Source organism: Mus caroli, chromosome 11 (genome assembly GCF_900094665.2).
Source record: "Mus caroli chromosome 11, CAROLI_EIJ_v1.1, whole genome shotgun sequence".
Taxonomy (NCBI): domain Eukaryota; kingdom Metazoa; phylum Chordata; class Mammalia; order Rodentia; family Muridae; genus Mus; species Mus caroli.
In genome coordinates, this window is record NC_034580.1 from 3,665,901 (window position 1) to 3,693,177 (window position 27,277).

Genomic DNA, 27,277 nt, shown 5'->3' on the forward strand with positions numbered 1-27,277 from the left:
GTTATTAAAGTCCTTCTTGAGGTCCTCTACCATCATCATGAGATATGCTTTTAAATCTGGGTCTAGCTTTTGGGGTGTGTTGGGGTGCCCAGGACTGGGTGAGGTGGGAGTGCTGGGTTCTGATGATGGTGAGTTGTCTTGGTTTCCGTTAGTAAGATTCTTACATTTGCCTTTCGCCACTTGGTAATCTCTGGAATTAGTTGTTATAATTGTCTCTGGTTAGAGCTTGTTCCTCTGGTGATTCTGTTAGCCTCTATCAGCAGACATGAGACTAGCTTTCTCCTTATAGTTTCAGTGGTCAGAGCACTGTCTGCAGGCAAGCTGTCTTCTTACAGGGAAGGTCCACAGACATCTGGAGTTTGCACCTCCCTCTTGGCAGAAGATGAAGGCCTGAAACAGGACCTGTCCCAGAAGCTGTGTTGCTTCGGCCTGTCACAGAAGCTTTTAGCTTCTGTAGTCCACACTCTCTCCTGCACAGACTAGTCTTGCAGGGATCAGGGAACCAAGATGGCTCCCCCAGGTGCTCCGGCAAAGCCCTCCGGGGCAGGGCGGACACCTCTCCTCTGGCAGGGAAGGTGCCCGGATGTCTGGAGCCGGAAACGGCATCTGTCTTAGCAGCTGTCCTCTAGGGACCTTGGGGGTGTCCACCGACTCTGCGTCCAAGGTGACCCAGTGCCAGCGCTGACTGGAAGGGACTTGTGACCCTGATCAGGCCGGGTTTCCTGCTTCTCTAATGCTGTCTCAGGTCCCGTGCGATTGGATTGGAACAGAAGTTGTGTTCCACTCACCGGTGGTCCTAAGATCCAGTGGAGAGTCCTCTAGGGGACCTTGGGGGTGTCTGCTGACTCCGCACCCAAGGTGACCCGGTGTTCTAGTTCTTGTCTTAATGAACTTCTCAGAATGTTTCGCCTCTTTGTAGACAATCTGTCCTAAAATATCCTTCCTTTTTACATTTCCTTTACATCCCAAGTCTTAAGAGGTTTCTTTCCAAGATGAGGTGTTTTAAGCTCTGAGGAAACTGTTACACAACACGGAGTCACATGAAAGGTTCATTTGAGAAAACTTCAGTTTACATTCCTACCATCCACATAGAAGGGCTCCCTTTTGTCCTTACCTGTACTGGAATCTATTTGTCTTTTAATGGCTGCCATTCTAACTGGAGTGAGATGGACTCTCAAAGTAGTTTTGATCTACACTTTTCTTATGGCTGATGAAGTCAAACATCTTTTCATGTTTATTGGTCATCTGTATTTCATATTTTTTCACAAAAATCTTTTCATTAAGTAAAATTAAAGAGTAAAGCTAGAGACACTTATGCTTTCCTATAAGTGAAACATCCCGAAACCATGAGGCACTGAAGCAGAGAAAAGATGGGGTGTGGGATATGTGGGTGTGGGTGTGCAGGGGTGCAGGGGTGCAGGAGTGTGGGGTGTGTGGGGTGAGGTGTGGGGTGTGTAGGGTATGTGGTATGTGGGTTGTGGTGTAGGGTGGAGTGTGGAGAATGGAATGTGTGTGGTGTGTGTGGGAGTGTGGTATGTGTAATGTGTGTGGGACTGTGGTGTGTGTGGTATGTGTGGGAGTGTGGGGTGTATATGTGGGAGTGTGGTGTGTGTGGGGATGTGTGATGTGTGTGGGAGTGTGGTGTGTGTGTGGTGTGTGTGTGGTGTGGGACATGAGAAGAAAACAGAAAACCAAGAATGCAAGGCTTTTACTTTAGTGTCCCCAGAGTTGAATGTGGTAGTAAAAGGAAGTTTATATAAATTATATGAAGTATAATTTTCATAGAAGTCAAAATAAAAAGGTTTTGCACAGGGTACAAGATAAGCCTCAGCAAAGTAGCATTTTTGTATAAGGCCACTGAAAGTTGTGAATATTAGCAATAATGAATGAGTATAATTCTTTAGCTGGCAGAGCAGACATTCAGTTTTAATAAGCTTAGGATTGTAGGCTCTTCTACAGGAGCTGTAGTGGCATATGGAGAATGTATAGGGTGGTCTGTGCTTCTGTTTGGCACAGTGTCTCCTTTTGAATGTGTGGAGTTTATACAGACATGTTAAGAGGTTGTGCAGTGTGTGTGTGTGTGTGTGTGGGGGGGGAATGGGGGTGGGGGTGGAGGAGGCCCCCAGCGTGTCATGTCCTAAATGGATGCTTGTTGTTGACTGAGTCAGCCATGTCAAGGAACAATGCCTTAGACCAATGGGAACATGGCAAAGCCATCTCCAAGCAAGGCTCAGGGAAATGGAAAAGTCTGTCCTTCTGGTTTGAGTGCAAATGTTGATAGTAAGTGCAGAAAATGTCCACCATGTTTACAGCCTGAAGACTGTCCCCCTATCAAGACTGCTCATACTCAGTCTACACTTGTCTCCTTTCTCAGCTGTGTCCCATAAAACCTATCTCATTGTTCATCTGTCTATGACAACCCCACTCCCTTGTTCAGATCTACTCAACAACCCCACCTCTCAGTTCACCTGTATATCATAAACATGCTGGGCTTCTAGGTGCTGTAGCTTCTCCATCAGTGAGCTCAGACCACCTGACCCCAGCTTTTTTGCATGTCTGTGTCTGTCTTGTCTCCATTCCCTTGTGACCCCAGTCAGGTCAAGTCCCCAGAGCTGTGCAAAGGTTTGACCATGCAAAACTATAACACTTTCAAAAACAGGACCAAAATGAATGCAGCAGTCATTGCAGGCCCTCCTGCAACCAAGGGAGCTGCCCCAACACAGCAGAGCTGAGGCAGGACACTGGCTTCAGTGACAGCCGGCAAGTGCTGAAGTCACACGTGTCCCGGAATAGGCAAATACCGCCCTACTAAAAGTCTATTGCTGAATAGGAAACAGATTTAAGGCTAAGTTCAAGTTTGCACAGCCATTCAAATTTTTTGGAGCCCACCAACTTGCGTTTAAAGTACGTTAAGTTTTCTAAGTTCTGTTTTGGAAAGGAAGAAAGAAGAAATCCGAGGCAATGGAGGTCGGTCCTATTGAGCAAGAGCAACACACAAAGCTGTAATTATGGTGGAGGAAATGAAAATGTTAATATTGTGGAGCTCACTAGCTGCTTGCATGAACCAGGTCCACACTAAGGTACATAAATATATACTATTATTTTCAGGTTGATTACTTACATTGCTGCAACATGGATTTCTGCATAGATATGCTCCCTTCCGCCTGCAGCACACAGCACTGCTGTATATGAAGCTGTCACTATCAAATGACTGCACATGAACAGATATTAAGAGTGGGTAAGCCACCCTGTGTGGAAGTGTTAAAGGCACACAAACAGATTTTTTGTTTTGTTTTTTGTATTGTTTTTTTCCGAGACAGGGTTTCTCTGTGTAGCCCTGGCTATCCTGGAACTCACTTTGTAGACCAGGCTGGCCTTGAACTCCGCCTGCCTCTGCCTCCTGAGTGCTGGGATTAAAGGTGTGCGAGATTTATTATGTACAGTGTTCTGCCTGCATATATGCCTTCATGCCAGCAGAGGGCGTCAGATCTCATTCTAGATGGTTGAGCCACCATATGGTTGCTGGGAATTGAGTTTAGGATCTCTGGAAGAGCAGTCAGGGCTCTCAACCTTTGAGACATCTCTCCAGCCCTGACAATCAGATCTTTTAGTCAGTGAGCGAGTTTGCCCGAAGCCAGGGCTGGTTTCCGCTGAGGAAGGCCCCGGGGAAGTAGGATGTGCTCACCAATGACCTCTTATCTTCTGGGTTGCGGCAGGAAGCAGCTTTTCTTTCATCTTAGCCTTTGCCATCTTGCCACCGCCAGAATATCAACCTGCTTGCCCATTTCTGCAGTCATTTGCTTAAAGAGTCGGAACAGCCAGACTTTTGTCCTAGGCGAGGATCCCTTGCTTGTAGTTTTGCTTCTCCAGCGTTCTCTGGATGGTCACTTTGTCTTCTGTTCATTTCCCCTCTCCCAACGCTGCCTGCCTGGGGACGACATGATTCTCCTTCTAAGTCTGTGATGCACTTCCAAAGGAGACAGGGAGCTAGTTAGTTACAACTAGGCAGAGAGGGAGGGAGGTCTCGGGACCAAGATCAAAGGATGCTTAGCTACTTCCACTTTCATCCAAGATGGAAGCTTCCCGGCTCATTTCTTTTTTTTGGTGGCTTTCAAAAACACTTATTAATTTCTTATAAAAGAGCAATTTCCCACTTGTTCTCTTAAATGCTTTAACATTCTAATTAGAGTAGCCTGCCCATTTGTCATCTTTTCTTCTATTGCTTAGGCTATCTAGTTTAATGAACAAAACCTAATTTAGACTATCAATGTTCCCATTTCTAGAATCATTTCAAGTTGAATTACCACTGCTACCATGTACCAGAGTACAGAATGGAAGTTATTGTCTCAAAGCACTTCTTCCTTCCTTGGGCTTGTTTCTTGCTTTAGTGTCATTTAAAAGATGTTTTTATGACTATTGCAGCTGTATATGACAGGTGGTGGGATGTGTGCGTTGGGTCAGAGCCCAGTGCTGCTTATGGGAGTCACTCCCTTAAGAGTTCACATCCTAAGGGTGCGTCCTCCCACACTTATCCTGATTTATATAGGGCTAATCTCAAATGTTTAAGGGAGTATCAGGGGCTCAAGAGCCTGGGTGATCATCTTCGTGGCTAAGCCAGTAAGATAGAAGAGATGCTTTAGTCTTTCCAGGGATGCATGTTCTAGGGAGTCCCCATGTGACCCCTCTACCTTGTTGAATTGGAGGAAGAAAAACTCTTTAGCTGGTATTTTTATGAAGCACTCACAAAATTTCTAAACTCAAAAGACAAGGTTATAAAAAGCAGTAGAGAGGAGACAGAAAAAAGGAGCTTTCGATATTGGAGGAGTGGCAGGGACATAGGCTGAATGTCGCAGACAAATGCTTTCATGGAAACACTCTGAAGGGAATGCTTTGAAACAAACGAATATCTAAGCGACCAGCTCAGAAGAAAGGAATGGACACTGAGCAAACCAAGGGGTGGTCTGGGCTTCAGAATGGGCTTCCTCACACCTCCTGGAGGAGGCAGCATGGACAGCTGGCAGATGATCCAAGATCATCTTGGCTCTGAATCTGCAACATTCCAACTCTCTCTGTCAGTCCCCCCGGTTTATTATTAGCGTAGATATGGCTGGAGTCTCTTCTATGGGATTTCAGTCCCTAGAGGGACATAGAAACTGGTAAAGGAAAATAGTTGATAGAGTTTGGCCAAACTTGGGAGAGAAAGATTCCTGGTTTCAGTCTGCCTTCCTTAAAGCAGAAAAGGCCAGGAAATGTATGTGTGTGTTAACTGTGAAGCAAAAGGCCAGGAAATGTATGTGTGTGTTAACTGTGAAGCAAGCTGTGAGAGTTGTGTGAGCCTCCTGCTCACGTAGCAAGGTTCTCCTCTGCTTGGCTCTGCTATGCCTCTTCCTTGTCCCAGGATGGGATTTCCCCAGGGTTCACTATTTTGGGGTCCCTGTTTCAATAGTCTGAAAGCTAAAGGGAGGGGTACAGGTGTCTCTTTTTAGGGTATCTGCTTTGCTGTCAGGACACCAGCAACCAGTATACAAAGAGAAGGTTTTGCTGTTTCTGGATTGGCTGACCCTAAAACCAGGAACACCAAACCACCTTCTCTTTTTCTTTGCTGATCCTACTCGAAGCTGTGAATTGTAATACACAGCTTCCCTTCCTCTGTTCTTTGGGCTCTAACTTTATTTAGGACATTTCTGAATCCTTCTGAACTAGGAAGGCAAACATGCAAAGAGAGGAAGTCCGAGGCCTGAGCCCTGGGGCTGTCTGAGTTTTAGAGGCAGTGAGTGTCAGAAGCACTGAAGTCTCTGTGGTTGACAACGGAACAGAGGGCAGGGCTGGTGTAATTGGAGGTGTTGGGCTGCTGGTGCTGTGGGGGCTGAGAGAAAATGGATAAACCGAGGGACACGTGGCCTTGATCTGATGGGACCGTGGTGCCCACGGGGCTCTGTGTTACTGCATTTCTGAATGCCTCTCTTCTTAGTTTGGGATTAGGATAAACTGATTTATAATTTAGTGACCATGCATTGTTTTCTCCTTATGTCCACAGCAGGCACAGCGGTCTCTAAGTGAGTTACAGCTGAGTCTTTCCATAGCTCCCCCCACCCCCAGCTGTAACTGACTTTATGCTTAGCTGTATTTAAAAAATGTATGCAATAAAATTCCCTGGCCGGTTACCTGAGAGAGCAGGACTCCATTTTTCGAGTGTGTCAATTTGGGACCTTCACTTTAATTTTGTCTCCAGGAAGTTTCTTCCCTATTATAGCACTCAGTCATTTCTTTGAATTGAACCTGCTAAGCTGAGATGGTATTGGTTAGAATCAGTACTGATTCTTATGGAAATAACCATCCCACACAAGAGGTTTGCTTTCCTAGGGTGCAGGATTTTTTTTTTTTTAATTTTTATTTTTTGTCTCTGCCTCACAGTGGACACTCCCTCTGGTGTAGCCCAACAGACTAGGCAGAGTCAGTGTGAGGAACAAAGATTCTCATTCCATAATAAGAGCACTCTTATTTCATAATAAGAGCAGTGGACACTTAAGAGTCCTAAAGGCAGTCAGTTTATTTACTTTGCGCAGTCCGGGGTCAGCCCAGGATGGCAGGGGCCATGACTGAGCCCAGAGAACAATTCATAACCATAACACACGAGCCTTCTTCCTCTTGGTGTGAGTAATCAGGAGGGACAATCTTATATGTCATCGAGGTTTTACTTTTCTGCCACTCACACTCACACACACACACACACCAAAAACCAAAAACCCTCCACTTTGGCTCAATGTAAACCAAGCATGGCCTCATCTCAACTTTTTTTTTTTTTTTTTTTAGAACATGATTTTAATATTTTCTTTCTTTTTTCTATTTTTTATTAAATATTTTCTTTATTTACATTTCCTAGTTTTCCCTCTGAAAACCCCCTCCCCGTGCTCACCAACCCACCCACTCCCACTTTCTGGCCCTGGCATTTCCCTATACTGGGGCATAGAACCTTCACAGGACCAAGGGCCTCTCCTCCCAATGATGACTGACTAGGCCATCCTCTGCTACATATGCAGCTAGAGCCATGAGTCCCACCATGTGTTTTCTTTGATTGGTGGTTTAGCTCTGGGCGTATTGGTTGGTTCATATTGTTGTTCCTCCTATGGGGCTGCAAACCCCTTTAGCTCCTTGGGTCCTTTCTCTAGCTCCTTCTTTGGGGACCCTGTGCTCCATCCAATGGATGGCTGTGAGCATCCACTTCTGTATTTGTCAGGCACTGGCAGAGCACCTCAGGAGACAGCTATATCAGGCTCCTGTCATCAAGCTCTTGTTGGCATTCACAATAGTGTCTGGTTTTGGTGGCTGTTTATGGGATGGATCCCCAGGTGGGGCAGTCTGTGGATGGTTATTCCTTCAGTCTCTACTTCACACTTTGTCTCTGTAACTCCTCCATGGGTATTTTGTTCCCCCTTCTAAGAAGGATTGAAGTATCCACACTTTGGTCTTCCTTCTTCTTGAGTTTCATGTGGTCTGTGAATTGTATCTTGGGTATTCCAAGCTTCTGGGCTTATAGCCACTTATCAGTGAGTGCATACCATGTGTGTTCTTTTGTGATTGGGTTACCTCACTCAGGATGATATCCTCCAGATCCATCCATTTACTTAAGAATTTCATAAATTCATTATTTTTAATAGCTGAGTAGTACTCCATTGTGTAAATGTACCACATTTTTTTTTGTATCCATTCCTCTGTTGAGGGACATTTGGGTTCTTTCCACTTCTGGCTATTATAAATTAAGCTGCTATGAACATAGTGGAACATGTGTCCTTATTACGTTTTGGAGCATTATCTGGATATATGCCCAGGAGAGGTATTGCTGGATCTTCTGGTAGTACTATGTCCAATTTTCTGAGGAACAGCCAGACTGATTTTCAGAGTGGTTGTACCAGCTTGCAATCCCACCAGCATGGAGGAGTGTTCCTCTTCTTACACATCATCACCAGCATCTGCTGTCACCTGAGTTTTTGATCGTAGCCATTCTGACTGGTGTGAGGTGGAATCTCATGGTTGTTTTGATTTGCATTTCCGTGATTATCTCAACTTTTTACAGCTGGTTGATGTTTGCTTGATTTTCTCTTTTCTTTTTTTTTTTTTTTTTTTTTTTTTTTTTTTTTTTTTTTTTTTTTTTTTTTTTTTTTTTTTTTTTTTTTTTTTTTTTTTTTTTTGTGTGTCTTGGGAAAACCATGCTGTAATGAAATTTGATGTTTTAATCCACTCGGGAGGTATAAGGCCAGCCTGCTCCTCACTGAGTTTCAGGCAAGTCGGTTACAGAGTGAGATTCTGACTCAAAATAAACAACCTCCCTCCTTTTTTTTTTAAATTTTACTTACTACATATACAACATTGTGCCTGCATATATGCCTGCAGGCCAGAAGAGAAAACCAGATCTCATTATTGATGGTTGTGAGCCACCATATGGTTGCTGGGAATTGAACTCAGGACCTCTGGAAGAGCAGCCAGTGCTCTTAACCACTGAGCCATCTCTCCAGCGTTTGTTGGTTTTTCAACACAGGGTTTGTCTATGTAACACTGGATGACCTGGAACTCTCTCTAAATACCAGTCTGGCCTCTAACTCAGAGATCTGCTTGTCTCTGTTTCCCAAGTGCTGAGACTAGAGGAGTGTGCCACCACCACCTGGCTCATCTGGTTGCTTTTGAAGCCTTTAAAGGTTGAGGCCATTGCTAAGTAGAGGTCACTTGACCACGAGCCCCAGAATTCTGAGGAAGCCGGTCTGAGGACTATGGTGATTACTGAGTAACTCCAGGAAGGAAATTTACACAGCAAGGACACCCGGGCAGACTGCTAAACATGCTCCCAGTGGGACAGAGGGAAATACACGAGTCCTTACATTATTCAGGATGGTGTCTCAAACTCATCAGTTTTGTGCTTCTGAATTTTCCTTGTTAATTTTTAGTTAGTTGACTTCGTAAAAGATAGCAGGATTGGACAGTTATTGGAGTCAAGGAAGTTTTTTGTGTAAGCATGCCTTTCTTGCATGTGACCGTGGCCTTCAGGGACCTGGAGTTTGGAGCTTGGCTTGGGGGAACCCTCGAAAGCAGGAGAAATCTGAAGGTCCAGAGTTTGGTTGGACTTTTCTGCAGAGTCTCTGTGTTCCTGAGAAACTTGAGACAGCCTGAGTATCAGGAGCTCTCTCTACATTATGTTACTCTGTGCTTTGGCCTGAGGAGTGCCATGACTGGGGTTGACAATCTCTTAGCCGGTTGTGAGCTAAGGTGCCAAGTGAAGGGCCACATGCAGTGGTAAGCATGTGTTTGGAGCCAGCAGTGTGGGCTGGCTGTGCCCCTGAGCCCTCACTGCAGGGTGGACCCATGAGCTGGCCACACTCTTAAGGCCTTTCTGCTTCAGCTTCTGCTGTTTGGCTGCCTGGGATTTTGCTCTTCTCACACCTGTTTGCTGGTGAGAGATTGCTTTTCTGCAGAGCTTCATGCCCCCCCCCCGCCCCCGTTTACCTCCCTCGGAACCCCCAGCCCATTCACCAGTTTGCTTGTGAGACAGCCTCCTTTGGATGCTGATCCCTGTGGTGGGACCTCTCTGCTTCCAGCAGAAGGCTTGGTTCTCAGGATATATTCTTGAGATAAATGAACGAATGAGGGATAAATGGGAAGGGGTGAGTTAGCAGTGCTTTTCACACCAGGGAAGGCCCTACTGCACAGGCTTGGGAGGTAGTCCAGAAACCCGTCTTATCATGACTTAAGATCTTATCTCTTGCTTACTCTTGCTTCTTCAGATGCTTCAGGGATGGGAAGGATGTGGGCACATCCCTTGGTTCATGGGCAGTCACTTCAACCTCAGAAGAAAGCTGAAGAAGCAAGCTCCTATCACACTCATGGCCAAGACAGTGAGAGTAATGGTTAGGCCCAGCTCCAGACCTCCACGCTCACCTGCCTCCAGCAGTCCCCAGAGAGACTTCTGCGACAGCAGTGAAGATCTATTCTAGCAGCAGGTATTTCAAGGTATTGTTAGAATTTCTGGAGAGCAGAAGTCTCGTGTCTCCCTGGAATTATTCACCTGCAGCTATTTTTAGAAGCAGGAGACGAGCCTGTCTTCAAAGCTGCTGCCGTACAAATCTCTGGACTCCCGTAAAGTGAGCCACATGGTTGTGTGTTAGCTTTTTCAGCACTGAGGGCTTCCCTGGGCAATTCCTGCACGTGGTCTCTGGGAGCAGGTGAGGCTCAGGCTTGAAGTGAAAGGGAGGGAGAGCTAGCTTCACCACCGCACTGCAAGTACAGGATGCATCAATCCCAGGGGCATGTTCCCTGTTGCGGCTGGCTGACAAGTGAGAACACAGAGGCCCCCAGTCCAGATACACTGTGTGCCATCAGGAGCCTTCCCTGTAGACTACGCTTCAGTAAGCTCCCCCCCCCCCCCACCGGGACCAGGTCAAGATTTTTTTCTTGTCAGCTACCTCTTACTCACCAAGGACAAGAAAAGGAGAAGCCCCTACTGCAGAGGACTGCCTCCCTAGGTTTGTGTGTGAAGCCTTTGAAATTGTGAGGAGATGATGGACCGACTGGGGCTTACAGACAATTTTGAGGTGGCTGTCAAGTGTCCTAGGATGAGATAAGGCAAGATTCAGTGTTCCTGTTTCTACAAGCAGCACAGATACATGGGTTTGGACTTGTTATTTCAGCTGGTGAGGTTTTCCTAGTTTATGTCAATCACCACAGGCTGACAAGCATGGTGACCTGGCAGTGTGCTGAATGTCACCAACACAAGGATGCCTGATGATGGTTTGTCCTGGCAAGGAACTCTTGGTTCTGAATGTGGCCTCACACCAGGCTTTGGTTGGGCCTTGACAGTTAGCTTTTTGTCTATGTGAACAGAGTACCCCACCGAAACAACGGAAGGGAGGGAGAACTTATTTCGACGTGTGTGTGTGTGTGTGTGTGTGTGTGTGTGTATGTGTATAAGAAATCCTGTTTCACAGTATAAAGGACTCAGAGAGTTGACCAGTTTTTAGCATGGTGGGCCAGGAGGGTGGGTGCCAGTACCCTGTGGATATTTTTCTTTCCCCAGTATCATTCCATACAAGCCCTCAGTCCAGGGGATGCAGTCTCGTACACTGAGGGCGCCAGTCGTTTTGCTCTTGAGGACTCACTAGTCTAGGTGATGGTAAACCCAATCAAGGTGACATTGGAGATTGAACCCCAGTGAAGCAGATCTTTGCACATGGAACCAAGAGCTGGGAAAGGGAGTATGAGATGCATCTCTGGCAGACAACGCCCATGAGTGCTCATGAGCATTGAGTCTAGCTCATCTGCACGGGGAAATGCACAGGCCAAGCTTCCCCACTCCACAAGTTGCTCTGGTGTAACTTTTCAATCTGCCAAGATCTTTCCTGACTGGATCACGTTCATCATCTCTGCGAGTTAGGGACTTACAGCTTCCCTCAGGTCACTGGCTCCCCACAAATGTCAGTAAGAGCTGTTCTGGGGGCAGCAAGGCCAGTCCACTCACACCTCAGATGAAGTGGCTGAGGAGAGGACTGTGATCCCGAAGAGTGGCCATCTTGTGGGTGCATAGATGGGAAACGGGGAAGAGGGTTCCGTGATAGGCTGGGAGGTGTAGGTCCCTAAGCATCCACAGAGCAATTCTGTGGAATTCTCAGGGGCCACTCACGGCAGTTTTGAAGGGAGTTAGCTTTTCCCAGCGAGGCCAATGGAGACCCAAGCTGTCATAATTCAGATACAGAAACAGAGCTTAGCTTTATTTTATAGATATGGGCTCTTGGGAATTTGTCTATGAGGATATGTATCAAGGTACTGTGTAAAAATTGGGTTTGGTTTTCGAGGCTGGTGGTGTGGTGCCAGCCTGGCCTCCTGAGTTCAAGCCCTAGAGCCACTGTGGAAGGAGCATGCTACCCAGGACAATCTGCTTCCATGTTTTCAGTCACATATACTCGGCTCAGAACAAACTACTTGCTATTTTCTGAGGAACGAGGACTGTGATATGTGTCAGGTGTTGGGTGGTTCAGTGTGGGACCCCAAGGATGATCCACTTTCACCAGAAGATCATCCACGTTGGTGTGAAGAGCCAGCATGGGCCCGGGTGCCTGGCTGCTCATATTGTTTCATCCACGTTGGTATGAAGAGCCAGCATGGGCCCGGGTGCCTGGCTGCTCATATTGCTTTCTCAGGAAAACACTGGTAAGTACCCTGGGCAGGGTGATAGTCCAGTGCTGTAGTCTTGGTTCGGAGCGGGTGTCAGAACCTTGGATCACGTGGCCTTCCCTTGCCACACCTCCAATATTGAACTCAGTGTTTTCCTTTCCTCTCCCGCCTGTTGGAGCCTTTTGTGTGTGCATGTGGCTTCTAGAAATTCTACGAACACTTGATGGTAAGAACACTTGTTCCACCAGCCCATCTGCAAAAAGTGTCGGGTGAGACTTCCTAGTGGACATACAATGGCCTCACAGGGAAACCCAGGACCACATCCCTCACTCCTGAGCGGAAAGGAGCCTTGCTGGCTCAGCTGAGAAGATGCATATATATGGAGATATATCTTACCCAGCTCCGAGCCCCCTCAAGTTCTTATAAACAGGTACCCCGGCCCCAGACTTCATGAGTAGAAGCATCCTGGGGATGAGAATAGAGGGAACCATGCCCATAATCAGCACAGAACGCTGACTGAAAACAGGATCCCACAGGTAACAAGGAGGTTGCAATTTTTAGGAGAGCCAGAGAGCGAGAGAGCGAAGAAGGGAGGGAGAGGGGGAGGGGGAACGAGAGGGGGAGCGGGAGCCGGAGCCGGAGCCGGAGTGAGAGCACAGGATCCTAAAATGGGAACAAGGTACGCTTAGAGAGGAACCACCAGTTAGAACCCGAGTTGCTGTATGTTAGCCAACTCTGAGCATGAGTTTGAGCGCTGACTGTTCAGCATCAGACAGAGGAAGGAAACCCCGTGGGGCATCCGCAGGGTGCGCATGCCTGCTTGATTTGGCAGCTACATACTCTTCTGCAGACCTAAAACTCTCGAACTTGCCAAAAAACTTTGGGTGGCATGGTCATTTTCTTGAGACCCCAGAGCCGTATTTTTAGAATAGTTGTAGCAATTCAGTTTCAAGGTATTGGGGGAAGTGGGGAAACATTTGCTATCGCTCATGTTTCTCATGCTGAACTACAAGTAGAGACGTTGACAACCTGTCAACCCCCTTTAATTGGGATTTAAAAGCATGTAAGAGAGGAAATGATGAAATTACTAGTTAGCAAGAAGTCAATGAGAGCTTTGAAAATTACATGGAGGTTAAAACAAAGTGATGTTAAAGAGTAAGAAAGTAAAGAGGACTTCTGAGGAACTCAGTGTCAGCGCCTCTCTCACTGTCCTCCTCTGACCTCGCTTCTCCCTCCCGCTCCTACTCTCACCCTCAAGGGCAAGAAAGTCATCTACTTTACTTTGCATATTTTTAATTTCAGAACAAAATAACACAACCAACCAACAATTCAGCCAACCCATAATACACAGTACCCAATCCTGTTATTCCATGGGAGAGGCTTTTCCTGCCCTAAGGTACGAAGACAGGATAGAAGAGATCCCTTTGGACGTTAGCTGAGAGCCAGGTGGGTCAGGACCCCTCATGGATGCTCGGGGAGCCACAGGGACGCTATACAGAGGGCTTGGGCTTCCCAGGGAGTCTCTAGTCTAGTTCTTCCATGCAAGAGGCATCTCCTCACCCTCAAGCGTGTGTGTGGAAGTGTCATCAGAAACAGCAGTTCCTCTGCTGTCACCGCATCTTTAGCAATGCCCAGGCCTCGTGTGATCATGTGGTAGATTCAGTCGGAGTGGGGTTGGGATCCTTATGTGAGAAAGAGGGGAGCTGGGTGGTTTCAGACAGCAGCAGCACCAGGGCCAACAGCAGCTTTGTTGTTTATGTCTGCCTCAGCCTCCTACCCCAGAGTCTCCACAATGGGGTGGTCAGGACTGATCTCTAGGTGTGTTTTGGCCATGGTGTAGCTCACTGCACAGTTGTCTCTCAGTGCCTGGGCCTTCATGATCTGCTCCATCTGTTCAGCTGTAGGTGTTTGTCACAGGCAGCAGGGTGAAGACACAAGCCTATTGGAGATTGTCACCAGTCAACCTTCCCATCCACGATCTCCTTCATGAGTGAGATTCTCAAACTTCGTCTTGCTCTCCTTCATTTCTTTTCTTCCTCACCTTCTGGTAGCCACAGGTCTTCCTTAGTCACTGAGACCAGGCCCTTTCCATCAGATTTCTGGAGCTGCTGTATGCAGTAGCCATCGATAGGCTTAGTCCTATACACCACCTCAAAGCCCTGCTTCTTCTGTGCACACTCCTCAGAGGCAGAGTTGCCCACCTGCTCTTTGCTCTCAGCAGTGATATCCTAGATGGACTTCTGTGTTGCAGTCATGTGAGATACATAGGCTGACAGGGAAGTCATCTCATCTCCAGATTGAGAGGTGTGATATTGAGAGCTCAGAGAGGTGCTGGTGTTCAGTGGAATCTTCATGGATTTCAAGCTTTAAATTCTTGGAGAATGTCTCATAAGATTTCTTGTAGTTCTCTCTGTCTTCAGCCAATTCCAGATACTTCTTCACAGTGTTTTTGTGGATGACTTTCAGGATCTTGTTCTGCTGGAACATTTCTCGGAAGATGTTCAGGGGCAGGACCTTGGAGACAACCACACCTCGGATAAGGTCAGGTACTCAGGAGTCAACTCATCACAGCTGCCCATGATGGACACATGGTGGACGTACAGGTTGACTGCCTCCTCCTCCTCCTTTTCCTTCTCAAAAAGGTCAAAGGGAGCCCTATGAAGAATGAAGAGCAATGCCCTGAATCCCAACTGACCTTCTACAGAGAAATACTTGACTGACTGCCCAGTGGCCTTCCCAATCATGGGTGAAGCTCTTATAGAATTCACCATATTCCTGAGTGATGTCATCAGGGTTTCTGGTCCAAGTAGGCTTAGTCTTATTCAACTCTTCCTGATCAATGTCTTTTTCCTTCCTTTTCTTCCTTTTCTTATTTTTTTTTAACTTTGCCACTGTCATCCTCCTCATCTGACTCTACATCTTCAACCTTAGGCTTCTCCTTATCATCCTTATCTTCCTCCTCTTTCTCATCCTATCTTCCTCTGCCTCCTCATCAGTGATCTCTTTTCCTAGTCCCTTCTTCAAGTAGAGGGTGATGGGATAGCCTATGAACTCTAGGAGTTTCTCCACCTTCTCCTTGACCCCATCTCCTATTAGTATTCTGTCTGGTCTCGTTTGAGGTGAGAGCCCAGAGGGAAGCATCACTTTGGTACTCCAGCCTATGGGCTCATGTTGGCCTGTATAAACTGTGAAGGATGTGCCAGCAGAAGACTTGCAGGCACACTGCTCATTACCATTGTGCTTTGTCATCACAACCACTTTCTCTGCTACTGTACAGGCAGAGTAGAATCCAACTCCAAACTGCCAATCATGGAGATGCCTGCACCAGCCTGGAGATCCTCCATGATCAATTGATCATGTATAAGACCTGTGTCAGATTTACCAATGGTTCCCAAGTTACTTATGAGGTCAGCCTTGGTCATGACAATGCCCGTGTCCACCAAAGTCAGCATGCACTCATGAGGGTTGGGGGTTTTATGGCTGTTTCACTAGAAGGGATCTGTCAGGCTCTCAGTCAATCATGCCCAAGGCATCAGAAGCATTAGAGATCAATTCCCAAAGGAAATCTCTTGTTTCAATAGAAAGTATCAGTAATGAGGAATATGAGCTGAGCTATTTCTGTCTCAAAGGTCTCCCTCTCTTCCTCTCCATGGTACATTTCCTCAGGCATCTTGACAGGAAAGCCAAGTAGTAGTTCAGAGCAGGGTGTGCCTGGACCTTCTCTGACTCGTACACCAAACCTAGGCAGTGCACAAGAGACCAATGGAGGTTTATATCCCAGAAAAATCTCTATAATCTCAACACAGAGCCCAGAGGGAGTCCTAAACTGTTTGTCTTGGACAAAACCTGAGCTATTTCCTGAGTCATGTCATTTATTCACTGAGACTTACCAAAGTGTTTCAGATCATACTACTGACCCACTCACAGGTGAAGTGGAAATTTCTGGTTTCTTTGGAAACTCAGTTGTGTCATGTGATGTTTTTCCAGAAGCTCTCTTGTGAGAGGATGTTTTGCTGAAGCCAACATGTGAGTGTCATGTGATGTTTTGCTGAAGCCAACATGTGAGTGTCATGTGATGTTTTGCTGAAGCCAACATGTGAGTGNCATGTGATGTTTTGCTGAAGCCAACATGTGAGTNGCATGTGATGTTTTGCTGAAGCCAACATGTGAGTGGCATGTGATGTTTTGCTGAAGCAGACTCTTGAGAGGGGGTGTGATGTTTGGAAAGAGTGTAAATGGAACCCCATAAACAGTGAGAGGTGGCTCTTGCATTGCAATGCCCTGCAATGCTTCACTGGTCTTTGCTGGACCTCACTTCGTAGAGAGAAATGCACCAAAAAACTTCTCGTGGTATTCTGGCTGACTCTGGCTGCTTCCACTGACTCCTCTGTTGATCTAGTAGAGCCTCGTGGTTTCTGCTGGATCATGCCACCACGACCAATTTGTGTTTATTGGAATCTGCACAGTGAGCCCATCCTTTAGCTTTTTGTCTTCCTTAGGCCTTCTCCACATTTAGGTTAATCTCCCTCTTGGACTTAATGGCGATTGTGTTGTGGTCTTAGAGTTCCTTGTTAAATTGGTTTCATGGTAACTGTTGATTTCATGAACTGCTTGTGTCGTTTTGTCTGTTGGCCTATGGGTCTGATTTGATGCCCTTGTTTTATATGTATATTTACTCTCCTGGGTGGCATTGTGTTTTCCCCATGTCTGCCTCACTATATTCCTTGGTTGCTTCTGTGTTGTCTAAAGCCCATCCTACCTAAAGTCAGATATGCCACAGTTAATTATGACCCTGGGTTGGGATTGTGCAAGGGAAAAGGTTTGGAATCTAAGCAGTGGGGCTGGAGAGATGACTCAACAGTTAAGAGCACTGGTTGCTCTTCCAGAGGACATAGACTCGATTCCTAGAACTCACAATCACACGCAACTCCAGTTCCAAGGAATCCAGCTCTCTCTTTGATTTGGGCACCAGGCACATATATGATATTTGACAGATATGCAGGCAAAACACCTGCACATAAAATAATAAAACAATGAGTTTTACCTAAGTCATCAGCAACAATAAAAATCCTTAGGATTTGACCAAATGGACAGGTGGTTACAATTTTTTTCACCCTGTTACAAATTTAGATCAAGACACATTTTTTCTCTTCTCTTCTCTTCTCTTCTCTTCTCTTCTCTTCTCTTCTCTTCTCTTCTCTTCTCTTTTTCCTTTTCTTTTCTTTTTTTCTTGTTTTGTCTTGTCTTTCCTTTCTTTCTTTCTTTCTTTCTTTCTTTCTTTCTTTCTTTCTTTCTTTCTTTCTTTCTTTCTTTCTTTCTTTCTTTCAAGATGTATGCCCAAAGAGGGCATCAGATTCCATTACAGATGGTTGTGAGCCACCATGTGGTTGCTGGGAATTGAACTTAGGACCTCTGGAAGAACAGTCAGTGTTTGTTACCACTGTGCCATCTCTCCAGCCCCAACACTCCTTTTTAAAATTTACCAATCTGCTTTATTGGATTACTTTGTCTATGGTTAAGATTTCAACTGAAAAGTCATGTGATCTGAGTGAGTTTCTGAAAGCCACCTTTATATTTGTTGTGTGAATGGTCTACATGATACCATCCCGTGAAGGGCCAGTCGAAATCAGCTTATAGGAAAGTAAGTGCTTATGTAAATGTAGTTGAAATACTTCTTAATTCATAAGACTGAAACAAGTTTAATAAATTAACTTAGACTTATTAGTAAGAGAAAATAGAAATGTATCAAAGACAGCAAGCACACTCTTGCCTGTGTTATTATTGTTAGATATTTAACACACAGTGTCCACATCTTCTATGTTTCAATGTAACTTCCCGGAAGGGAGATGGCTCAGTCAGTGCAGCTCTTGCAGCATGAGCCTGAGGACCTGAGTTCAGATCCTCAGGTTTCACATAAAAAAGCTGGGTGTTCTTCTAAAAAGAAACAGAGGAGGAGCAGTGGATGGGGTGAGGGGTGAGGGGATGAGGGGTGAGGGAGGAGGGGCTGGGTTGAGAGGAGGGAGGAGCAACTGCAGTCAGGAAGTATTATAAGAGAGAAGAATTAAAACAGAAATGCTGACTTCCTTCAGACACAAGTTACTGGCAGATCGCGTCTCGGCCTTGCCAGGAAAATACTAAAGTTCCTCTGGGCTCAGATAGAATTCTACAAGAACATAATGGATGGAGAGGAGAAAACCTATGGTGGCTGTGAAGGCCCTGATGCTATGTATGTGAAATTAATGTCTTCTGATGGTCATGAATTTATTGTAAAAAGAGAACATGCATTAACATCAGGAACAATAAAGCCCATGTTGAGTGGTCCAGGTCAGTTTGCTGAGAATGAAACCAACGAGGTCAATTTTAGAGAGATCCCCTCACATGTGCTATCAAAAGTGTGCATGTATTTTACCTACAAGGTCCGCTATACTAACAGCTCCACTGAAATTCCTGAATTCCCAATTGCACCTGAAATTGCACTGGAACTGCTGATGGCTGCAAACTTCCTAGATTGTTAAATAAAATAAATTATAATAAACTGTTAAAAAAAAAAAACAGAAATGCTGGGTACAAATATGTGTACCTGTAATCCCAGGGCCAAGGAGGCAGAGACAGGCTGATCCTCACTCTACTGGCTGGCAAGCTGTGCAAAGTCAGTGAGCTCCCGACCAATGAGATGCAAAAATACGGTGAGAGCAACTGAAACAGGCATCCAGTGCTGACCTCTGGCTTTCCATATCTGCACACATAAGTATATGTACACATGCATGAGAGAAAGACACACACACACACACACACACACACACACACACACACACACACACACACAGAGAGAGAGAGAGAGAGAGAGAGAGGTAGCTTTCTAGGTTTTAATTAAAATGTAAGTTATTTTATTTTGTTACCAAAATGAGTTTTCTAGATTGAGAAATTTTATAAAGAAAAGTAAGAAAGTATTTCAAGTGTGAAAGTGAGGCACAAGAGATGAAAAGCATACTTTTAAGCATATTTGTGATAAAGATGCTAAGTGAGAAGGAAAGGCTTTGAGAATTCTGGGAAGGCTTTTGTGTGGTTAAGCAGGATCCCAGCCACCTGCTGTGCTGCAGAACTGGGGAGGACTGACTCCCAGGCTGGGTCTCACTCTCCCTGCGTGCCAACTTCTTCTGAGAACACAGCTGCATGGGCAGCAGGGAGTATGGGGACAGTCATCTCAAACCACAGGGACAGAGTGTAAAACCCCACTGGTGATGTTTCTTCCCATACTCAGCCTTTAGAACCCAGTCCTTAAGTTTTGTTTTGTTTTGTTTTGTTTTTTTGTTTTGTTTTGTTTTTCGAGACAGGGTTTTTCTGTATAACCCTGGCTGTCCTGGAACTCACTTTGTAGACCAGGCTGTCCTTGAACTCAGAAATTTGCCTGCCTCTGCCTCCCAAGTGCTGGGATTAAAGGTGTACACCACCACACCTGGCCCTTAAGTTTTTTTATATTTAGAGCTTGGGAAAACTGTCTGAGATTCTCGGACTCTGTCCTGGTGTGTTCTCTTAAACAACAGACATGTCTGAGATTCCAGAACAACAGGGATGCTGGTGATGTTGGTCCCAGGAAAACTCCCGGCAACAGTGACAGTATTACTGCTTCTCACTGACAATGTTTTTATTCTCACCCAAGTCTCCATACTTCATTTGATCTGGGTCTTCATCTTTAAAAAGATTCCAATCCTTTTTTTTTTATTGCCATAAAATAATCCTTTCATTATTCAGTGTAGCTGGAAGAAAATCTAGTTTATAGATTGACAGAGACTTATTTTATATCTTCCAAAAGGAGCCCTGTTTTTGGAGAACTTCTTTTTAGATATAAAACATCTACAGTGCAAATGACAGGGTTTCTTCTAAGAGAAACAGAGGAATATTAACTGGGTCCAGCTGGCTGGCTATTGCTCTTGATAGTGGAACTAAGATTCAATGAATTCCCCAATCCTATCAGCACAGCCTGTTCTGATGACCATCTGTATTGTAAATATGTATATGAATATTGTAAATATGTAAATTTATATGTCCTTTGATATGGTGCCTAGTCATACCTCTCAATCACATTATCTCCAGTTCATAGGGTTCAGTTCCACAGGATTCGGGTATGGGCCACCGTCAGGGCTGGAAGGCTCTGGGAATCCTAACACACTCAGACTCCAGCCTGCCTTGGAGTGCCTCCAGCTCTCTTGACTCAAACACTTGAGTTGATTCTTCATATTCAAAGTGTCCAAAAACAGTCAACGACAACGGCATCATGGTATTCTAATCAGTTCAATTATTTATTTTTAATCAAAATTGGACAAATGTTAGAGCCCAAACCTACCTCACTCACGGTGCAGGCACAGAAATTGGGAATCTTTCAGACAGGCTGGCTTTACTAAAAATAATAAAGGCACGCTTTAGGAAAGGATTCGTGTTCAAAACATAAGACATGTAGAGACAACATTATTTTTAAAAGTGAGAATGTGTAACCTAAGAGACTATGCCTCGTGAGCCCGCATTTTCCTCTGAAATTAGTCTTCAGTGTAGCTCACAGTACAATTAGTTGAGGTTGTAGAGAGACTAAATAACAGTCTTATTTTGCCAATGGAAAGTAAACAGGCTGTATTACAAAATGACTCCTGTTGGAGCTATTTTCCTCTGTGGTTGTAAAATGAGGACTAAGGTAGGGCTGTGTCCATAGAATCTTGATCTTCCACGAGTCTGGCTTTGTGTCTGGCCCACTGTCATTAATGTTTGTTGCGTGGAGAAAGGACAATTTTGTTGAGAAAAGAATTAAAAAAATGACACTGTTATTATCTGATTTAGCCTGCATTATGACTATCTGTTTACTTACCCAAGGTAAAAATCTGATATAATATCAAACAGTAAGCAAAGGAAATTATTAGCCGTAAGGAAGAGCTGGAGTAATTTAGACATGAAAGACCAATCATTTCTAAAATTAGAACCTAGTTATTTCACATGAGGTTTTGGGCATGAAATCAACCTGGCTAGAAGGAAAAGCTAGAATTAAAAAAAAAAATAATGATTTATTTCAAACCCTCAAAACATCAACTAAAATATTTCATAGACTATAGTAACTATAGAAACAAGGAGCAAATGAGTCAGTCTAATAAAGAGTATCAAGAAACATGCAGAGAATTGGGGGGCGGTAATTAAAATGCCATTCCCTGTCTCATCTGCTATTTTAATTTATTTTTGATTATTTTAACTGTGCATGTAACACTATTTTTAAAATAATGTTTTTATTAATTCTGAGAATTTCATATGATGAATTTGATTGTATTCATCCCCCTCCCCCTAACTCCTTCCATATATCCTCCTACCTCCCAACCCACTCAACTTCACATTTTCTTTCTCTGAGATATAATAATATTCTTACTATATGTCTATGTGAATGCTATATTTATATGAATATAATGCTACCAAGGACCAAAAATAATAAATAAATAAGAAATGGAAATAGAAGGACAGTTATATGTTATTTTTTTAAATGTTATAACCAAACATCTGATGAAAGCAACTTAGAGAAAGAGGAATTTATTTGGTTTACAGTTGAAGGGAAGTCATGGCGGCTGGAGCTTCAGGAAGCAGAGCACCCTGCATGTTAGTGCTCAGCTCCTGTTTCCTTCTTGTGTAGTCTGCCAGCTAGGGTGAGGCCTCCCACCTCAGTTCATGCTCACAGGCATGTGCCCAGGGGCTCTCTCCTAGATGACTCTAGGTCCTGCTAATTGACGAGCAGTATTAACCATGCATCATTATACATGATGGCTAATAATGTCAGTATGACCCAGGGGCTACTTCCTTTACAGCTTTAGCAGCTATTTCTATCTCCTGCAGACATCTTTCCAGTCTATACATACTCATTTTTATTAGACCTTAGGAAAAAGCATTCTTAGTTCCATGGGACAGAAAGCAGTGTCATAAACATCACCTGCTAACATCTCCAATCTATCTTAGAGTTTCCTCTACTTTGCTATAACCTGCCTACCTGGTCTCCTCCACGCTCTAGTGTGTTTGGTAAGCACATGGATTGAGGACCCTCGTTGCTCTGTGGCTATATAAGGTCCATAACCACTTGTCCAGTGGGGCACGTTCTTAGGCCACAGTCATCCTTTGTTGGCCCAGAACAAACCATCTCTTATTCCTTTTGAGGAAAGAGCTGTGTTTCTGCATCAACAGATCCAGAACAACACTGAGAAACATATGCACAGTGACAGTCCAGGAGGAGGAGTGAAAGCTATTGAAAATAACAGGCAAGATTATGCCAAATAATGAAAATGCCTACAAGTCAAAAAAAAAAAAGCGACAAATGAATATTGAGCAGGATCACAGCAAGACAGAGCAACTGCAGACACAGTGAAACAGTCAAAAGATAAGAAGACACAGAAATCAATAAAAAGAGTTTATAAAGGCAACTCTGATAAGAAAAACAACTGATGTCACTACAAGCAATAGAGAGCACAGTGGTGGGGTGATATATCCAAAGTATCCCCCCAAACCCAAACAAAACAAATCCGCACACTCTAAACCCTAAAACCTAATCAATAGGAGTAGCCTGCAAGCTTCTTTCATACTGAAGACATTCTCATCCAAAGACTGAGCCAACTCCTCACTAGCATCTGTGCCTTTGAGTTTCTAAAAAGTTATTTGAGATAAAAGGAAGCAACACCAGAGAGCAATCTTACTCATAACACAACATGTAGTGCACCAATAAAGCTTATTATGTGGGCAATTACAAAAATCAGCCCCCCCCCCACTTCTGTTCTCATAACCAACTTAAAGTTAAGTTCACAACCACTGACAGAGCAATTCAAGGTCTCAGGTAAGAGGGAGAGCAGTGATTACACGAGAGCGATGCTAAGGCAGGGATGAACTGGCGAGAGAAAAGGAAATCTTCAGGGCAGTGTGCATCCACGGGAAGACATTCATAGTGCTAGCAGTGGTAGCTGTATTTCTCTGTCTTAAAATCTTTACAAAGGACTAGGGGGTCGGTTCAACTGATCAACTGTCTTCTGTACAAGCATGAGTGTGGATCAACAGCACCAGTAAATGCTGGTGGATCTGTAAGACCATACTGGAGTTGGAGACAGAGACGGGTGGCTCTCGGGAGCTGGTTGGGCAACCCAGCCTGGCCAATTTTGTGAGTTCCAGGTTCAGTGACTGACCCTGTCTCAAAAAGTAAAATGGAAAGCAAGAGAGAAAGAAGTTCAACTTATAGTTCTGCCCACTACCCCCAGTGTGTGCCCATACAAGTGTGCTCACCTGCTTACACACCCATATGAACACATACGCACACATACAACATTTAAAAGACATGTAAAATAGTTGTAACTGTAATTTTGGGTGTCTGAGGTAAACAATATTTTATTGCAATCTAGGGCAGCACCTTATCATCTTTTCTGGTCAATATCTAGTTAGAGCAAGGAGACATGAACTTCATGATGCTTGCTGTGGCTGAGAACAAATCCAACATCTATTTAAAATGGATGCTTAGGTAATAGAAAATTATAGGAATTCACCACACAGTAATAAAAATAAGACAGCTGGCATGGGTATAGTAATCTCAGACAAAATCAGTCTCCAGATGAGGAATTTCACTTGAGACTGAGAGTCATTTATGTGATGAAGGAACAGATATATCAGCAGAGGATACTTATTGTAAACATCTATGCACTTAACAAGAGAACCACTAAATCTGAAAAGCAAACCCTAGCAGAAAGAACAATGAGCAATTCAACAATAATATTTGCAGCTTTCCACGCCTTACTCACAGTAACGGACAGAGCAAACAGACAGTAAGTCAGGCTGACCACAGAAAGTTTATATAGGGTTACCAATGGACTTGAACAAAATAACATCTATGGAACACTTCACCTAAGCTCAGGGAATACACACACGTTCCTCTCAATCATACACAAAATATTCCCCAGAATAGATAGTGTGCAGGTCCTTTAACAGTGGTTCTTCTATGACCCTTTTAATACAGTTCCTTATTTTGTGGCAATCTCTAACCATAAAGTTATTTTTGTTGCTACTTCATAACTAAATTTGCTATTGTTATGAGTCATTATGTAAATATTTGTGTTTCCCAATGGTCTTAGGTTGCTCCCATTTGATTCCAAAGAGGGTCCAGACCCACAGGTTGAGACCCATGGACCTAAGACAGTTGGGTGAGGAGGACTGTCTATTGCATCACCAGTGAGATAAGCAGCACACGTGCATCGGTACTGTGAACACAGAGGTCCCAGAATGTAAGAAGAGCCGATGTCTGTTCTACTCCACTGCTTGGAGTTCATGAATTCTGAGAAGACACAGAGAATTCTACCTGTTCTAAAGGATTCTACCGGTTTGAATCAGTCCTGTTCATTAACTAAATGCCAGGTAAGAACTGAATACTACATCTCAATATTCCTTTCAGTCCGCTCCTCAACAAGGCCTGAGAGAAACTAGAAGGTTCCCAGCTTTGGGATGGCTGCTTTCTCCCCTGTCCTCTAGCGTCCTCATAGGATGGCCCTTCCCACCCACCCTTAAATATAGATGTAGTCCAATAATCCCCAAGCAGAAAAGCCCCAGCCCAGGAAGCTTCATTGTAGCCTCCCCCCAGCCTGAAGCAGGCTGAGCCAGACCTTGACCTTGCTGCCACTAAGGAGATTACCTAGGGTGGAGCCTTCCTCTCTAGATCACTCTATTGTTCAGCCATTGTCGCTGTTCCTCTTCAAGATACTGCTACCTGCTGAGAGGCCCCCCCGGAGCTATTCCGGAGACTGCACCCTATCCTGCAGTCATCACCTGCAGCTGGTTCCAGGCTCCAAGGATGAATTGGCGGGAATGCCTCCCCCCCCCCCTTTATAAGTGCATTCGCCATTAAACATTTGAACCTTGATCAGAACATTGTCTTGGCTCCATTTCTCTCTCGTCCACCTAGTTTCCCTTTCTTTCAGCACCAGCCTGCCACTCAGGTGTACCCCATCCATGGGAGCTGCTGGACTGCTTGCAACAATCTGGCGTCTGGACTGGGACCTGAAGAAGTTCAGGAAGACGCTGAAGGAACGCTGTTTTGTGTGGAGCTCCATGGGAAGAAAAAGAAAAGGATCATATCAGACACAAAAGCAGCAGGTACACATTCAAACTTCATTTTTTAAAGGGTTTCTAGAGGTGTGGAAAGATACGGGCTAAGTTTGGATTTGGTGCTAACCCAGTGCTAGATCCACTTAGGTCTGCAGAACTAGGAACTAGGCATTGTCCACAGCTTTTAAAAGCTGCCTCAGGCGAGAGGAAAAGGGTTTAAAAAAAGAAATGAATCAGGCAATTGCCCTCAGTTTTCAAGAGTTGCTTCGAGCAAGAGGAGTAGGGCTCGAAGTACAATTGTTAGAAAATCTTTTAGATAGGATAGATTCTTGTTGCCCATGGTTCAAGGAAGAAGAAACTTTAGACATCATAACCTGGGAGAAAATTGGAAAAGCCTTGAAATAATTTCACCCTTTGCCTCAGGGCGCTCGTAAAAGATGCTATTGAAAAGGTGATCTCCCAGGGGTTAGATAGTACCCAGGCAGAGCTTGATGAATCTCAGGAAGAGAGCCTTTCAGAGAGCGTCTTCTCAGAAAAGGGTCCTCCCAACTCTAAATTTGATAGATATAGAGACTCTGATGATGAGCTAATTTTAGACAAAGAAGATCACTCAGAAAGAGGAGCTGCCAAATATTTTGAAGAGGATTGGCCTCCTTGCATGTCTCCCGCTCCACCTATAGTCTCCACCTTGGGAGATGCTACTCATAGGGACACACAACTAAGCAAATTAGAGTGTGAAGTTAGGCTGCAGAAATTGACTGATGAGCTTCAGGAGCTAAAAAGGATGTCAGATACAGGAAGGAGTAACTCTTCTGAAATGTACCAAGCGCTGTTAGGAAGAGCTGTGAGTCAGGCTCGTGGGAGAGGGCAGAATACATCTGATATGCTAGCCTTTCCTGTCATCGAAGTAATTGACCAGCAAGATACTAGAGTCAGACATTACCAGACTTTGGATTTCAAGCTGATAAAGGAGTTAAAAACAGCAGTTGTGCAATACGGTCCTTCAGCCCCTTTCACACAAGCATTACTGGATATGGTCGTGGAGTCACACTTAACCCCCCTAGATTGGAAGACTATGTAAGGCTACCTTGTCAGGAGGAGATTTCTTGCTTTGGGATTCTGAATGGTGAGACACCAGTAAGACAACTGCTGCTTTAAATGCTCAGACCAGCAACCTAGACTGGGATAGTAACATGCTTCTGGGAGAAGGTCCGTATGAGGACCAGGCTAATCAGATTGGTTTTCCCATTGGAGTGTACACGCAAATCGCGGCGGCTGCCCTCTGCACTTGGGGACAGTTACCAGTTAGAGGGGATGTTGGTGGGAGTTTAGCCAGCATTCGGCAGAGTCCTGATGAGCCTTACCAGAACTTTGTGTATAGGCTATTAATAGCAGCTAGTAGAATCCTTGGAAAATCTGACACGGGAAGTCCTTTCGTTATGCAATTGGCTTATGAGAACGCTAATGCAATGTGTTGCGCTGCTATCCAGCCGCACAAAGGACAAACAGATTTAGTGGGATATGTCCATCTTTGTGCAGAAATTGGGTTGTCATATAATCAGGGTTTGGCTTTTGGTGCTACTTTGCAAGGAACTGCCTTACAAGCAATGTTCTTGTGGAAACGAGGGAATAATGCATGTTTTAAGTGTGGAAGTTTGGGTCATTTTAAAAGTGATTGTCCTAAGAACAAAGGTGCTGAAGGTGGACAAGCAGGCCTTGTCCCAAGAATTTGACCCCGGTGCAGGAAGGGCAACCATTGGGCTAAGGTGTGCAAATCCAAGCCAGGCACTCTGGGCTATCTGTTGCCGGGAAACAAGAGGAGGGGCCAGCCCCAGGCTCCGACTTACTCACAGAAAACAGCTTATGGGGCCATGAACCTGCTGCCCAGCCAAAGAGATCAGTTTTTGAACTTGTCAGGGCAAAACCAGGAGGTGCAGGATTGGACCTCTGTTCCACCACCCACGCAGTATTAACCCCAGAAATGGGAGTCCAAACTCTGCCTACTGGAGTCTTTGGACCTTTACCTGTA

At 44.8% G+C, this 27,277-nt stretch overlaps 3 pseudogenes across 1 annotated transcript; 2 read left to right on the plus strand and 1 right to left on the minus strand.

Moving 5' to 3' along the window:
* LOC110306287 overlaps positions 1–15,826 on the minus strand; it is a 41,609-nt pseudogene extending 25,783 nt beyond the window's left edge.
* A 2,437-nt stretch (positions 15,827–18,263) lies between these two features.
* Positions 18,264–18,708, plus strand: LOC110305923 (annotated as a pseudogene). The gene has a single exon (XR_002379206.1). The product of XR_002379206.1 is annotated as an elongin-C pseudogene (transcript).
* Positions 18,709–25,476: 6,768 nt separating this feature from the next.
* The window catches only part of LOC110306288, a 188,224-nt pseudogene continuing 186,423 nt past the window's right edge, over positions 25,477–27,277 (plus strand).